General features: G+C 44.2%; 11 non-coding genes across 11 annotated transcripts; all 11 read right to left on the reverse strand.

The window, feature by feature from the left end:
• Positions 1-1,444: 1,444 nt before the first annotated feature.
• Positions 1,445-1,527, reverse strand: trnal-cag (transfer RNA leucine (anticodon CAG)). Its single transcript has one exon. It is a non-coding gene; the product is annotated as a tRNA-Leu (tRNA).
• A 1,571-nt stretch (positions 1,528-3,098) lies between these two features.
• trnal-cag (transfer RNA leucine (anticodon CAG)) lies at positions 3,099-3,181 on the reverse strand. Its single transcript has one exon. It is a non-coding gene; the product is annotated as a tRNA-Leu (tRNA).
• Positions 3,182-4,694: 1,513 nt separating this feature from the next.
• trnal-cag (transfer RNA leucine (anticodon CAG)) lies at positions 4,695-4,777 on the reverse strand. The gene has a single exon. It is a non-coding gene; the product is annotated as a tRNA-Leu (tRNA).
• A 345-nt stretch (positions 4,778-5,122) lies between these two features.
• Positions 5,123-5,205, reverse strand: trnal-cag (transfer RNA leucine (anticodon CAG)). Its single transcript has one exon. It is a non-coding gene; the product is annotated as a tRNA-Leu (tRNA).
• A 1,143-nt stretch (positions 5,206-6,348) lies between these two features.
• Positions 6,349-6,431, reverse strand: trnal-cag (transfer RNA leucine (anticodon CAG)). The gene has a single exon. It is a non-coding gene; the product is annotated as a tRNA-Leu (tRNA).
• A 345-nt stretch (positions 6,432-6,776) lies between these two features.
• On the reverse strand, positions 6,777-6,859 carry trnal-cag (transfer RNA leucine (anticodon CAG)). The gene has a single exon. It is a non-coding gene; the product is annotated as a tRNA-Leu (tRNA).
• Positions 6,860-7,574: 715 nt separating this feature from the next.
• trnal-cag (transfer RNA leucine (anticodon CAG)) lies at positions 7,575-7,657 on the reverse strand. The gene has a single exon. It is a non-coding gene; the product is annotated as a tRNA-Leu (tRNA).
• A 345-nt stretch (positions 7,658-8,002) lies between these two features.
• trnal-cag (transfer RNA leucine (anticodon CAG)) lies at positions 8,003-8,085 on the reverse strand. The gene has a single exon. It is a non-coding gene; the product is annotated as a tRNA-Leu (tRNA).
• Positions 8,086-9,228: 1,143 nt separating this feature from the next.
• On the reverse strand, positions 9,229-9,311 carry trnal-cag (transfer RNA leucine (anticodon CAG)). The gene has a single exon. It is a non-coding gene; the product is annotated as a tRNA-Leu (tRNA).
• A 1,144-nt stretch (positions 9,312-10,455) lies between these two features.
• Positions 10,456-10,538, reverse strand: trnal-cag (transfer RNA leucine (anticodon CAG)). Its single transcript has one exon. It is a non-coding gene; the product is annotated as a tRNA-Leu (tRNA).
• A 697-nt stretch (positions 10,539-11,235) lies between these two features.
• Positions 11,236-11,318, reverse strand: trnal-cag (transfer RNA leucine (anticodon CAG)). The gene has a single exon. It is a non-coding gene; the product is annotated as a tRNA-Leu (tRNA).
• Positions 11,319-13,549: the final 2,231 nt, after the last annotated feature.

The raw sequence follows: 13,549 nt of genomic DNA on the forward strand, positions 1-13,549 counted from the left end.
TAACGCTAGCATAGTTGCATGGATTACACTACTTACATAAACTAATGCACCGACACGGACGTGCAAACACACAGATTGAGACAGAAAGACACCCCTCTCATTTCCCCTTTCTACTACCCCAAAGTAGCCAGCCAGTCACTTTGAGTTTAAACCTCCTTACTTTTTCCAAATGTTCTCCATATTACAAAGTTTGAACAGATAATCACAATCAACGAAATCCAAATGTAATGTCAGAAGTGGGATTCGAACCCGGGCCTCCAGAGGAGACTGCGACCTGAACGCAGCGCCTTAGACCGCTCGGCAATCCTGACGTATTTCAACAGACCCTTCGAATCAATGAACACAAAACGCCATCATGGTTACTGTTCTCGTATGTTCAAATGTCCGTACAACAAGGACCGATAATAAACCCCAGCTACCATGCGCCGTAACGTTAGCATAGTTGCATGGATTACACTACTTACGTAAACTAATGCACCGACACGGACGTACAAACACACAGAAAGACACCCCTCTCATTACCCCTTTCTACTACCCCAAAGTAGCCAGCCAGTCACTTTGAGTTTAAACCTCCTTACCTTTTCCAAATGTTCTCCATATTACAAAGTTTGAACAGATAATCACAATCAACGAAATCCAAATGTAATGTCAGTGGTGGCATTCGAACCCACGCCACCAGAGGAGACTACGACCTGAACGCAGCGCCTTAGACCGCTCGGCCATCCTGACGTATTTTATTAGACCCTTCGAATCAATCAACACAAAACGCCATCATGGTTACTGCTCTCGTATGTTCAAATGTCTGTAAAACAAGGACCGATAATAAACCCCAGCTACCATGCACTGTAACCCTACCATAGTTACATGGATTACACTACTTACATAAACTAATGCCCCGACACGGACGTGCAAACACACAGATCGAGACAGAAAGACACCCCTCTCATTTTCCCTTTCTACTACCCCAAAGTAGCCAGCCAGTCACAATGAATTTAAACCTCCTTAACTTTTCCAAATGTTCTCCATATTACAAAGTTTGAACAGATAATCACAATCAACGAAATCCAAATGTAATGTTAGAAGTGGGATTCGAACCCGAGCCTCCAGTGGAGACTGCGACCTGAACGCAGCGCCTTAGACCGCTCGGCCATCCGGACGAAATTCATCATACCCCTTCGAATCAATCAACACGAAACGAATTTAATTGAATGCGCTGTAACGTTAGCATAGTTGCATGGATTACACTACTTACGTAAACTAATGCACCGACACGGACGTGCAAACACACAGATTGAGACAGAAAAACACCCCTCTCATTTCCCCTTTCTACTACCCCAAAGTAGCCAGCCAGTCACTTTGAGTTAAAACCTCCTTACCTTTTCCAAATGTTCTCCATATTACAAAGTTTGAACAGATAATCACAATCAACGAAATCCAAATGTAATGTCAGAAGTGGGATTCGAACCCACGCCTCCAGAGGAGACTGCGACCTGAACGCAGCGCCTTAGACCGCTCGGCCATCCTGACGTATTTCAACAGACCCTTCGAATCAATGAAGACAAAACGCCATCATGGTTACTGTTCTCGTATGTTCAAATGTCCGTACAACAAGGACCGATAATAAACCCCAGCTACCATGCGCTGTAACGTTAGCATAGTTGCATGGATTACACTACTTACATAAACTAATGCACCGACACGGACGTGCAAACACACAGATTGAGACAGAAAGACACCCCTCTCATTTCCCCTTTCTACTACCCCAAAGTAGCCAGCCAGTCACTTTAAGTTTAAACCTCCTTACTTTTTCCAAATGTTCTCCATATTACAAAGTTTGAACAGATGATCACAATCAACGAAATCCAAATGTAATGTCAGAAGTGTGATTCGAACCCACGCCTCCAGAGGAGACTGCGACCTGAACGCAGCACCTTAGACCGCTCGGCCATCCTGACGTATTTCAACAGACCCTTCGAATCAATGAACCCAAAACGCCATCATGGTTACTGTTCTCGTATGTTCAAATGTCCGTACAACAAGGACCGATAATAAACCCCAGCTACCATGCGCTGTAACCTTACCATAGTTGCATGGATTACACTACTTACATAAACTAATGCACCGACACGGACGTGCAAACACACAGATTGAGACAGAAAGACACCCCTCTCATTTCCCCTTTCTACTACCCCAAAGTAGCCAGCCAGTCACTTTGAGTTTAAACCTCCTTACCTTTTCCAAATGCTCTCCGTACTACAAAGTTTGAACAGATAATCACAATCAACGAAATCCAAATGTAATGTCAGAAGTGGCATTCGAACCCACGCCACCAGAGGAGACTGCGACCTGAACGCAGCGCCTTAGACCGCTCGGCCATCCTGACGTATTTTATTATACCCTTCGAATCAATCAACACAAAACGCCATCATGGTTACTGCTCTCGTATGTTCAAATGTCTGTAAAACAAGGACCGATAATAAACCCCAGCTACCATGCACTGTAACCCTACCATAGTTACATGGATTACACTACTTACATAAACTAATGCCCCGACACGGACGTGCAAACACACAGATTGAGACAGAAAGACACCCCTCTCATTTTCCCTTTCTACTACCCCAAAGTAGCCAGCCAGTCACTTTGAATTTAAACCTCCTTAACTTTTCCAAATGTTCTCCATATTACAAAGTTTGAACAGATAATCACAATCAACGAAATCCAAATGTAATGTTAGCATTGGGATTCGAACCCGAGCCTCCAGTGGAGACTGCGACCTGAACGCAGCGCCTTAGACCGCTCGGCCATCCGGACAAAATTCATCATACCCCTTCGAATCAATCAACACGAAACGAATTTAATTGAATGCGCTGTATGGTTAGCATAGTTGCATGGATTACACTACTTACATAAACTAATGCACCGACACGGACGTGCAAACACACAGATTGAGACAGAAAAACACCCCTCTCATTTCCCCTTTCTACTACCCCAAAGTAGCCAGCCAGTCACTTTGAGTTTAAACCTCCTTACCTTTTCCAAATGTTCTCCATATTACAAAGTTTGAACAGATAATCACAATCAACGAAATCCAAATGTAATGTCAGAAGTGGGATTCGAACCCACGCCTCCAGAGGAGACTGCGACCTGAACGCAGCGCCTTAGACCGCTCGGCCATCCTGACGTATTTCAACAGACCCTTCGAATCAATGAAGACAAAACGCCATCATGGTTACTGTTCTCGTATGTTCAAATGTCCGTACAACAAGGACCGATAATAAACCCCAGCTACCATGCGCTGTAACGTTAGCATAGTTGCATGGATTACACTACTTACATAAACTAATGCACCGACACGGACGTGCAAACACACAGATTGAGACAGAAAGACACCCCTCTCATTTCCCCTTTCTACTACCCCAAAGTAGCCAGCCAGTCACTTTGAATTTAAACCTCCTTAACTTTTCCAAATGTTCTCCATATTACAAAGTTTGAACAGATAATCACAATCAACGAAATCCAAATGTAATGTTAGAAGTGGGATTCGAACCCGAGCCTCCAGTGGAGACTGCGACCTGAACGCAGCGCCTTAGACCGCTCGGCCATCCGGACGAAATTCATCATACCCCTTCGAATCAATCAACACGAAACGAATTTAATTGAATGCGCTGTAACGTTAGCATAGTTGCATGGATTACACTACTTACGTAAACTAATGCACCGACACGGACGTGCAAACACACAGATTGAGACAGAAAAATACCCCTCTCATTTCCCCTTTCTACTACCCCAAAGTAGCCAGCCAGTCACTTTGAGTTAAAACCTCCTTACCTTTTCCAAATGTTCTCCATATTACAAAGTTTGAACAGATAATCACAATCAACGAAATCCAAATGTAATGTCAGAAGTGGGATTCGAACCCACGCCTCCAGAGGAGACTGCGACCTGAACGCAGCGCCTTAGACCGCTCGGCCATCCTGAGTTATTTCAACAGACCCTTCGAATCAATGAAGACAAAACGCCATCATGGTTACTGTTCTCGTATGTTCAAATGTCCGTACAACAAGGACCGATAATAAACCCCAGCTACCATGCGCTGTAACGTTAGCATAGTTGCATGGATTACACTACTTACATAAACTAATGCACCGACACGGACGTGCAAACACACAGATTGAGACAGAAAGACACCCCTCTCATTTCCCCTTTCTACTACCCCAAAGTAGCCAGCCAGTCACTTTGAATTTAAACCTCCTTAACTTTTCCAAATGTTCTCCATATTACAAAGTTTGAACAGATAATCACAATCAACGAAATCCAAATGTAATGTTAGAAGTGGGATTCGAACCCGAGCCTCCAGTGGAGACTGCGACCTGAACGCAGCGCCTTAGACCGCTCGGCCATCCGGACGAAATTCATCATACCCCTTCGAATCAATCAACACGAAACGAATTTAATTGAATGCGCTGTAACGTTAGCATAGTTGCATGGATTACACTACTTACGTAAACTAATGCACCGACACGGACGTGCAAACACACAGATTGAGACAGAAAAATACCCCTCTCATTTCCCCTTTCTACTACCCCAAAGTAGCCAGCCAGTCACTTTGAGTTAAAACCTCCTTACCTTTTCCAAATGTTCTCCATATTACAAAGTTTGAACAGATAATCACAATCAACGAAATCCAAATGTAATGTCAGAAGTGGGATTCGAACCCACGCCTCCAGAGGAGACTGCGACCTGAACGCAGCGCCTTAGACCGCTCGGCCATCCTGACGTATTTCAACAGACCCTTCGAATCAATGAAGACAAAACGCCATCATGGTTACTGTTCTCGTATGTTCAAATGTCCGTACAACAAGGACCGATAATAAACCCCAGCTACCATGCGCTGTAACGTTAGCATAGTTGCATGGATTACACTACTTACATAAACTAATGCACCGACACGGACGTGCAAACACACAGATTGAGACAGAAAGACACCCCTCTCATTTCCCCTTTCTACTACCCCAAAGTAGCCAGCCAGTCACTTTGAGTTTAAACCTCCTTACTTTTTCCAAATGTTCTCCATATTACAAAGTTTGAACAGATGATCACAATCAACGAAATCCAAATGTAATGTCAGAAGCGGGATTCGAACCCACGCCTCCAGAGGAGACTGCGACCTGAACGCAGCGCCTTAGACCGCTCGGCCATCCTGACGTATTTCAACAGACCCTTCGAATCAATGAACCCAAAACGCCATCATGGTTACTGTTCTCGTGTGTTCAAATGTCCGTACAACAAGGACCGATAATAAACCCCAGCTACCATGCGCTGTAACCTTACCATAGTTGCATGGATTACACTACTTACATAAACTAATGCACCGACACGGACGTGCAAACACACAGATTGAGACAGAAAGACACCCCTCTCATTTCCCCTTTCTACTACCCCAAAGTAGCCAGCCAGTCACTTTGAGTTTAAACCTCCTTACCTTTTCCAAATGTTCTCCGTATTACAAAGTTTGAACAGATAATCACAATCAACGAAATCCAAATGTAATGTCAGAAGTGGCATTCGAACCCACGCCACCAGAGGAGACTGCGACCTGAACGCAGCGCCTTAGACCGCTCGGCCATCCTGACGTATTTTATTAGACCCTTCGAATCAATCAACACAAAACGCCATCATGGTTACTGCTCTCGTATGTTCAAATGTCTGTAAAACAAGGACCGATAATAAACCCCAGCTACCATGCACTGTAACCCTACCGTAGTTACATGGATTACACTACTTACATAAACTAATGCCCCGACACGGACGTGCAAACACACAGATTGAGACAGAAAGACACCCCTCTCATTTTCCCTTTCTACTACCCCAAAGTAGCCAGCCAGTCACTTTGAATTTAAACCTCCTTAACTTTTCCAAATGTTCTCCATATTACAAAGTTTGAACAGATAATCACAATCAACGAAATCCAAATGTAATGTTAGAATTGGGATTCGAACCCGAGCCTCCAGTGGAGACTGCGACCTGAACGCAGCGCCTTAGACCGCTCGGCCATCCGGACGAAATTCATCATACCACTTCGAATCAATCAACACGAAACAAATTTAATTGAATGCGCTGTATGGTTAGCATAGTTGCATGGATTACACTACTTACATAAACTAATGCACCGACACGGACGTGCAAACACACAGATTGAGACAGAAAAACACCCCTCTCATTTCCCCTTTCTACTACCCCAAAGTAGCCAGCCAGTCACTTTGAGTTTAAACCTCCTTACCTTTTCCAAATGTTCTCCATATTACAAAGTTTGAACAGATAATCACAATCAACGAAATCCAAATGTAATGTCAGAAGTGGGATTCGAACCCACGCCTCCAGAGGAGACTGCGACCTGAACGCAGCGCCTTAGACCACTCGGCCATCCTGACGTATTTCAACAGACCCTTCGAATCAATGAAGACAAAACGCCATCATGGTTACTGTTCTCGTATGTTCAAATGTCCGTACAACAAGGACCGATAATAAACCCCAGCTACCATGCGCTGTAACGTTAGCATAGTTGCATGGATTACACAACTTACATAAACTAATGCACCGACACGGACGTGCAAACACACAGATTGAGACAGAAAGACACCCCTCTCATTTCCCCTTTCTACTACCCCAAAGTAGCCAGCCAGTCACTTTGAGTTTAAACCTCCTTACTTTTTCCAAATGTTCTCCATATTACAAAGTTTGAACAGATAATCACAATCAACGAAATCCAAATGTAATGTCAGAAGTGGGATTCGAACCCACGCCTCCAGAGGAGACTGCGACCTGAACGCAGCGCCTTAGACCGCTCGGCCATCCTGACGTATTTCAACAAACCCTTCGAATCAATGAACACAAAACGCCATCATGGTTACTGTTCTCGTATGTTCAAATGTCCGTACAACAAGGACCGATAATAAACCCCAGCTACCATGCGCTGTAACCTTACCATAGTTGCATGGATTACACTACTTACATAAACTAATGCACCGACACGGACGTGCAAACACACAGATTGAGACAGAAAGACACCCCTCTCATTTCCCCTTTCTACTACCCCAAAGTAGCCAGCCAGTCACTTTGAGTTTAAACCTCCTTACCTTTTCCAAATGTTCTCCGTATTACAAAGTTTGAACAGATAATCACAATCAACGAAATCCAAATGTAATGTCAGAAGTGGCATTCGAACCCACGCCACCAGAGGAGACTGCGACCTGAACGCAGCGCCGTAGACCACTCGGCCATCCGGACGAAATTCATCATACCCCTTCGAATCAATCAACACGAAACGAATTTAATTGAATGCGCTGCAACGTTAGCATAGTTGCATGGATTACACTACTTACGTAAACTAATGCACCGACACGGACGTGCAAACACACAGATTGAGACAGAAAAACACCCCTCTCATTTCCCCTTTCTACTACCCCAAAGTAGCCAGCCAGTCACTTTGAGTTTAAACCTCCTTACCTTTTCCAAATGTTCTCCATATTACAAAGTTTGAACAGATAATCACAATCAACGAAATCCAAATGTAATGTCAGAAGTGGGATTCGAACCCACGCCTCCAGAGGAGACTGCGACCTGAACGCAGCGCCTTAGACCGCTCGGCCATCCTGACGTATTTTATTAGACCCTTCGAATCAATCAACACATAACGCCATCATGGTTACTGCTCTCGTATGTTCAAATGTCTGTAAAACAAGGACCGATAATAAACCCCAGCTACCATGCACTGTAACGTTAGCATAGTTGCATGGATTACACTACTTACATAAACTAATGCACCGACACGGACGTGCAAACACACAGATTGAGACAGAAAGACACCCCTCTCATTTCCCCTTTCTACTACCCCAAAGTAGCCAGCCAGTCACTTTGAGTTTAAACCTCCTTACTTTTTCCAAATGTTCTCCATATTACAAAGTTTGAACAGATAATCACCATCAACGAAATCCAAATGTAATGTCAGAAGTGGGATTCGAACCCACGCCTCCAGAGGAGACTGCGACCTGAACGCAGCGCCTTAGACCGCTCGGCCATCCTGACGTATTTCAACAAACCCTTCGAATCAATGAACACAAAACGCCATCATGGTTACTGTTCTCGTATGTTCAAATGTCCGTACAACAAGGACCGATAATAAACCCCAGCTACCATGCGCTGTAACCTTACCATAGTTGCATGGATTACACTACTTACATAAACTAATGCACCGACACGGACGTGCAAACACACAGATTGAGACAGAAAGACACCCCTCTCATTTCCCCTTTCTACTACCCCAAAGTAGCCAGCCAGTCACTTTGAGTTTAAACCTCCTTACCTTTTCCAAATGTTCTCCGTATTACAAAGTTTGAACAGATAATCACAATCAACGAAATCCAAATGTAATGTCAGAAGTGGCATTCGAACCCACGCCACCAGAGGAGACTGCGACCTGAACGCAGCGCCTTGGACCGCTCGGCCATCCTGACGTATTTTATTAGACCCTTCGAATCAATCAACACAAAACGCCGTCATGGTTACTGCTCTCGTATGTTCAAATGTCTGTAAAACAAGGACCGATAATAAACCCCAGCTACCATGCACTGTAACCCTACCATAGTTACATGGATTACACTACTTACATAAACTAATGCCCCGACACGGACGTGCAAACACACAGATTGAGACAGAAAGACACCCCTCTCATTTTCCCTTTCTACTACCCCAAAGTAGCCAGCCAGTCACTTTGAATTTAAACCTCCTTAACTTTTCCAAATGTTCTCCATATTACAAAGTTTGAACAGATAATCCCAATCAACGAAATCCAAATGTAATGTTAGAAGTGGGATTCGAACCCGAGCCTCCAGTGGAGACTGCGACCTGAACGCAGCGCCTTAGACCGCTCGGCCATCCGGACGAAATTCATCATACCCCTTCGAATCAATCAACACGAAACGAATTTAATTGAATGCGCTGTATGGTTAGCATAGTTGCATGGATTACACTACTTACGTAAACTAATGCACCGACACGGACGTGCAAACACACAGATTGAGACAGAAAAACACCCCTCTCATTTCCCCTTTCTACTACCCCAAAGTAGCCAGCCAGTCACTTTCAGTTTAAACCTCCTTACCTTTTCCAAATGTTCTCCATATTACAAAGTTTGAACAGATAATCACAATCAACGAAATCCAAATGTAATGTCAGAAGTGGGATTCGAACCCACGCCTCCAGAGGAGACTGCGACCTGAACGCAGCGCCTTAGACCGCTGGGCCATCCTGACGTATTACCACAAAACCCTTCGAATCAATGAACACAAATCGCCATCATGGTTACTGTTCTCGTATGTTCAAATATCCGTACAACAAGGACCGATAATAAACCCCAGCTACCATGCGCTGTAACGTTAGCATAGTTGCATGGATTACACTACTTACATAAACTAATGCACCGACACGGACGTGCAAACACACAGATTGAGACAGAAAGACACCCCTCTCATTTCCCCTTTCTACTACCCCAAAGTAGCCAGCCAGTCACTTTGAGTTTAAACCTCCTTACCTTTTCCAAATGTTCTCCGTATTACAAAGTTTGAACAGATAATCACAATCAACGAAATCCAAATGTAATGTCAGAAGTGGCATTCGAACCCACGCCACCAGAGGAGACTGCGACCTGAACGCAGCGCCTTAGACCGCTCGGCCATCCTGACGTATTTTATTAGACCCTTCGAATCAATCAAAACAAAACGCCATCATGGTTACTGCTCTCGTGTGTTCAAATGTCTGTAAAACAAGGACCGATAATAAACCCCAGCTACCATGCACTGTAACCCTACCATGGTTACATGGATTACACTACTTACATAAACTAATGCCCCGACACGGACGTGCAAACACACAGATTGAGACAGAAAGACACCCCTCTCATTTTCCCTTTCTACTACCCCAAAGTAGCCAGCGAGTCACTTTGAATTTAAACCTCCTTAACTTTTCCAATTGTTCTCCATATTACAAAGTTTGAACAGATAATCACAATCAACGAAATCCAAATGTAATGTTAGAAGTGGGATTCGAACCCAAGCCTCCAGTGGAGACTGCGACCTGAAAGCAGCGCCTTAGACCGCTCGGCCATCCTGACGAAATTCATCATACCCCTTCGAATCAATCAACACGAAACGAATTTAATTTAAGGCGCTGTAACGTTAGCATAGTTGCATGGATTACACTACTTACATAAACTAATGCACCGACACGGACGTGCAAACACACAGATTGAGACAGAAAAACACCCCTCTCATTTCCCCTTTCTACTACCCCAAAGTAGCCAGCCAGTCACTTTGAGCTTAAACCTCCTTACATTTTCCAAATGTTCTCCATATTACAAAGTTTGAACAGATAATCACAATCAACGAAATCCAAATGTAATGTCAGAAGTGGGATTCGAACCCACGCCTCCAGAGGAGACTGCGACCTGAACGCAGCGCCTTGGACCGCTCGGCCATCCTGACGTATTTCAACGGATCCTTCGAATCAATGAAGACAAAACGCCACCATGGTTACTGTTCTCGTATGTTCAAATGTCCGTACAACAAGGACCGATAATAAACCCCAGCTAACATGCGCTGTAACGTTAGCATAGTTGCATGGATTACACTACTTACATAAACTAATGCACCGACACGGACGTGCAAACACACAGATTGAGACAGAAAGACACCCCTCTCATTTCCCCTTTCTACTACCCCAAAGTAGCAAGCCAGTCACTGTGAGTTTAAACCTCCTTACTTTTTCCAAATGTTCTCCATATTACAAAGTTTGAACAGATAATCACAATCAACGAAATCCAAATGTAATGTCAGAAGTGGGATTCGAACCCGCACCTCCAGAGGAGACTGCGACCTGAACGCAGCGCCTTGGACCGCTCGGCCATCCTGACGTATTTCAACAGACCCTTCGAATCAATGAACACAAAACGCCATCATGGTTACTGTTCTCGTATGTTCAAATGTCCGTACAACAAGGACCGATAATAAACCCCAGCTACCATGCGCTGTAACCTTACCATAGTTGCATGGATTACACTACTTACATAAACTAATGCACCGAAATGGACGTGCACACAAAGAAACCTCCTTACCTTTTCCAAATGTTCTCCATATTACAAAGTTTGAACAGATAATCACAATCAACAAAATCCAAATGTAATGTCAGAAGTGGGATTCGAACCCACGCCTCCAGAGGAGACTGCGACCTGAACGCAGCGCCTTAGACCGCTCGGCCATCCTGACGTATTTCAACAGACCCTTCGAATCAATGAAGACAAAACGCCATCATGGTTACTGTTCTCGTATGTTCAAATGTCCGTACAACAAGGACCGATAATAAACCCCAGCTACCATGCGCTGTAACGTTAGCATAGTTGCATGGATTACACTACTTACATAAACTAATGCACCGACACGGACGTGCAAACACACAGAAAGACACCCCTCTCATTACCCCTTTCTACTACCCCAAAGTAGCCAGCCAGTCACTTTGAGTTTAAACCTCCTTACCTTTTCCAAATGTTCTCCATATTACAAAGTTTGAACAGATAATCACAATCAACGAAATCCAAATGTAATGTCAGAAGTGGGATACGAACCCAGGCCTCCAGGGGAGACTTCGACCTGAACGCAGCGCCTTAGACCGCTCGGCGAATTTAATTTAATGAGCTGTATCGTTACCATAGTTACATGGATTACACTACTTACATAAACTAATGCACAGACACGGACGTGCACACAAAGATTGAGACAGAAAGACACCCCTCTCATTACCCATTTCCACTACCCCACCGTAGCCAGCCAGTCACTTTGAGTTTAAATCTCCTTACCTTTCCAAATGTTCTCCATATTACAAAGTTTGAACAGATAATCACAATCAACAAGATCATAATGTAGTGTCAGAAGTGGGATTCAAACCCACGCCTCCAGTGGAGACTGCGACCTGAACGCAGCGCCTCAGACCGCTCGGCCATCCTGACAAATTTCATCCGACCCCTTTGAATCAATCAACACAAAACGCCATCATGGTTACTGCTCTCGTATGTTCAAATGTCTGTAAAACAAGGACCGATAATAAACCCCAGCTACCATGCGCTGTAACGTTACCATAGTTACATGGATTACACAACTTACATAAACTAATGCACGGACGTGCACACAAAGATTGAGACAGAAAGACACCCCTCTCATTACCCATTTCCATCAACCTTTTCCAAATGTTCTCCATATTACAAAGTTTGAACAGATAATCACAATCAACGAAATCCAAATGTAATGTCAAAAATGAGATTCGAACCGACGCCTCCAGAAGAGACTGCGACCTGAACGCAGCGCCTTAGACCGCTGGGCCATCCTGACGTATTACCACAATACCCTTCGAATCAATGAACACAAATCGCCATCATGGTTACTGTTCTCGTATGTTCAAATGTCCGTACAACAAGGACCGATAATAAACCCCAGCTACCATGCGCTGTAACGTTAGCATAGTTGCATGTTTTACACTACTTACATAAACTAATGCACCGACACGGACGTGCAAACACACAGATTGAGACAGAAAGACACCCCTCTCATTTCCCCTTTCTACTACCCCAAAGTAGCCAGCCAGTCACTTTGAGTTTAAACCTCCTTACCTTTTCCAAATGTTCTCCGTATTACAAAGTTTGAACAGATAATCACAATCAACGAAATCCAAATGTAATGTCAGAAGTGGCATTCAAACCCACGCCACCAGAGGAGACTGCGACCTGGACGCAGCGCCTTAGACCGCTCGGCCATCCTGACGTATTTCATTAGACCCTTCGAATCAATCAACACAAAACGCCATCATGGTTACTGCTCTCGTATGTTCAAATGTCTGTAAAACAAGGACCGATAATAAACCCCAGCTACCATGCACTGTAACCCTACCATGGCTACATGGAATACACTACTTACATAAACTAATGCCCCGACACGGACGTGCAAACACACAGATTGAGACAGAAAGACACCCCTCTCATTTTCCCTTTCTACTACCCCAAAGTAGCCGGCCAGTCACTTTGAATTTAAACCTCCTTAACTTTTCCAAATGTTCTCCATATTACAAAGTTTGAACAGATAATCACAATCAACGAAATCCAAATGTAATGTTAGAAGTGGGATTCGAACCCGAGCCTCCAGTGGAGACTGCGACCTGAACGCAGCGCCTTAGATCGCTCGGCCATCCTGACGAAATTCATCATACCCCTTCGAATCAATCAACACGAAACGAATTTAATTTAATGCGCTGTAACGTTAGCATAGTTGCATGGATTACACTACTTACATAAACTAATGCACCGACACGGACGTGCAAACACACAGATTGAGACAGAAAAACACCCCTCTCATTTCCCCTTTCTACTACCCCAAAGTAGCCAGCCAGTCACTTTGAGCTTAAACCTCCTTACATTTTCCAAATGTTCTCCATATTACAAAGTTTGAACAGA

Source organism: Gadus morhua, chromosome 2 (assembly GCF_902167405.1).
Source record: "Gadus morhua chromosome 2, gadMor3.0, whole genome shotgun sequence".
Taxonomy (NCBI): Eukaryota; Metazoa; Chordata; class Actinopteri; order Gadiformes; family Gadidae; genus Gadus; species Gadus morhua.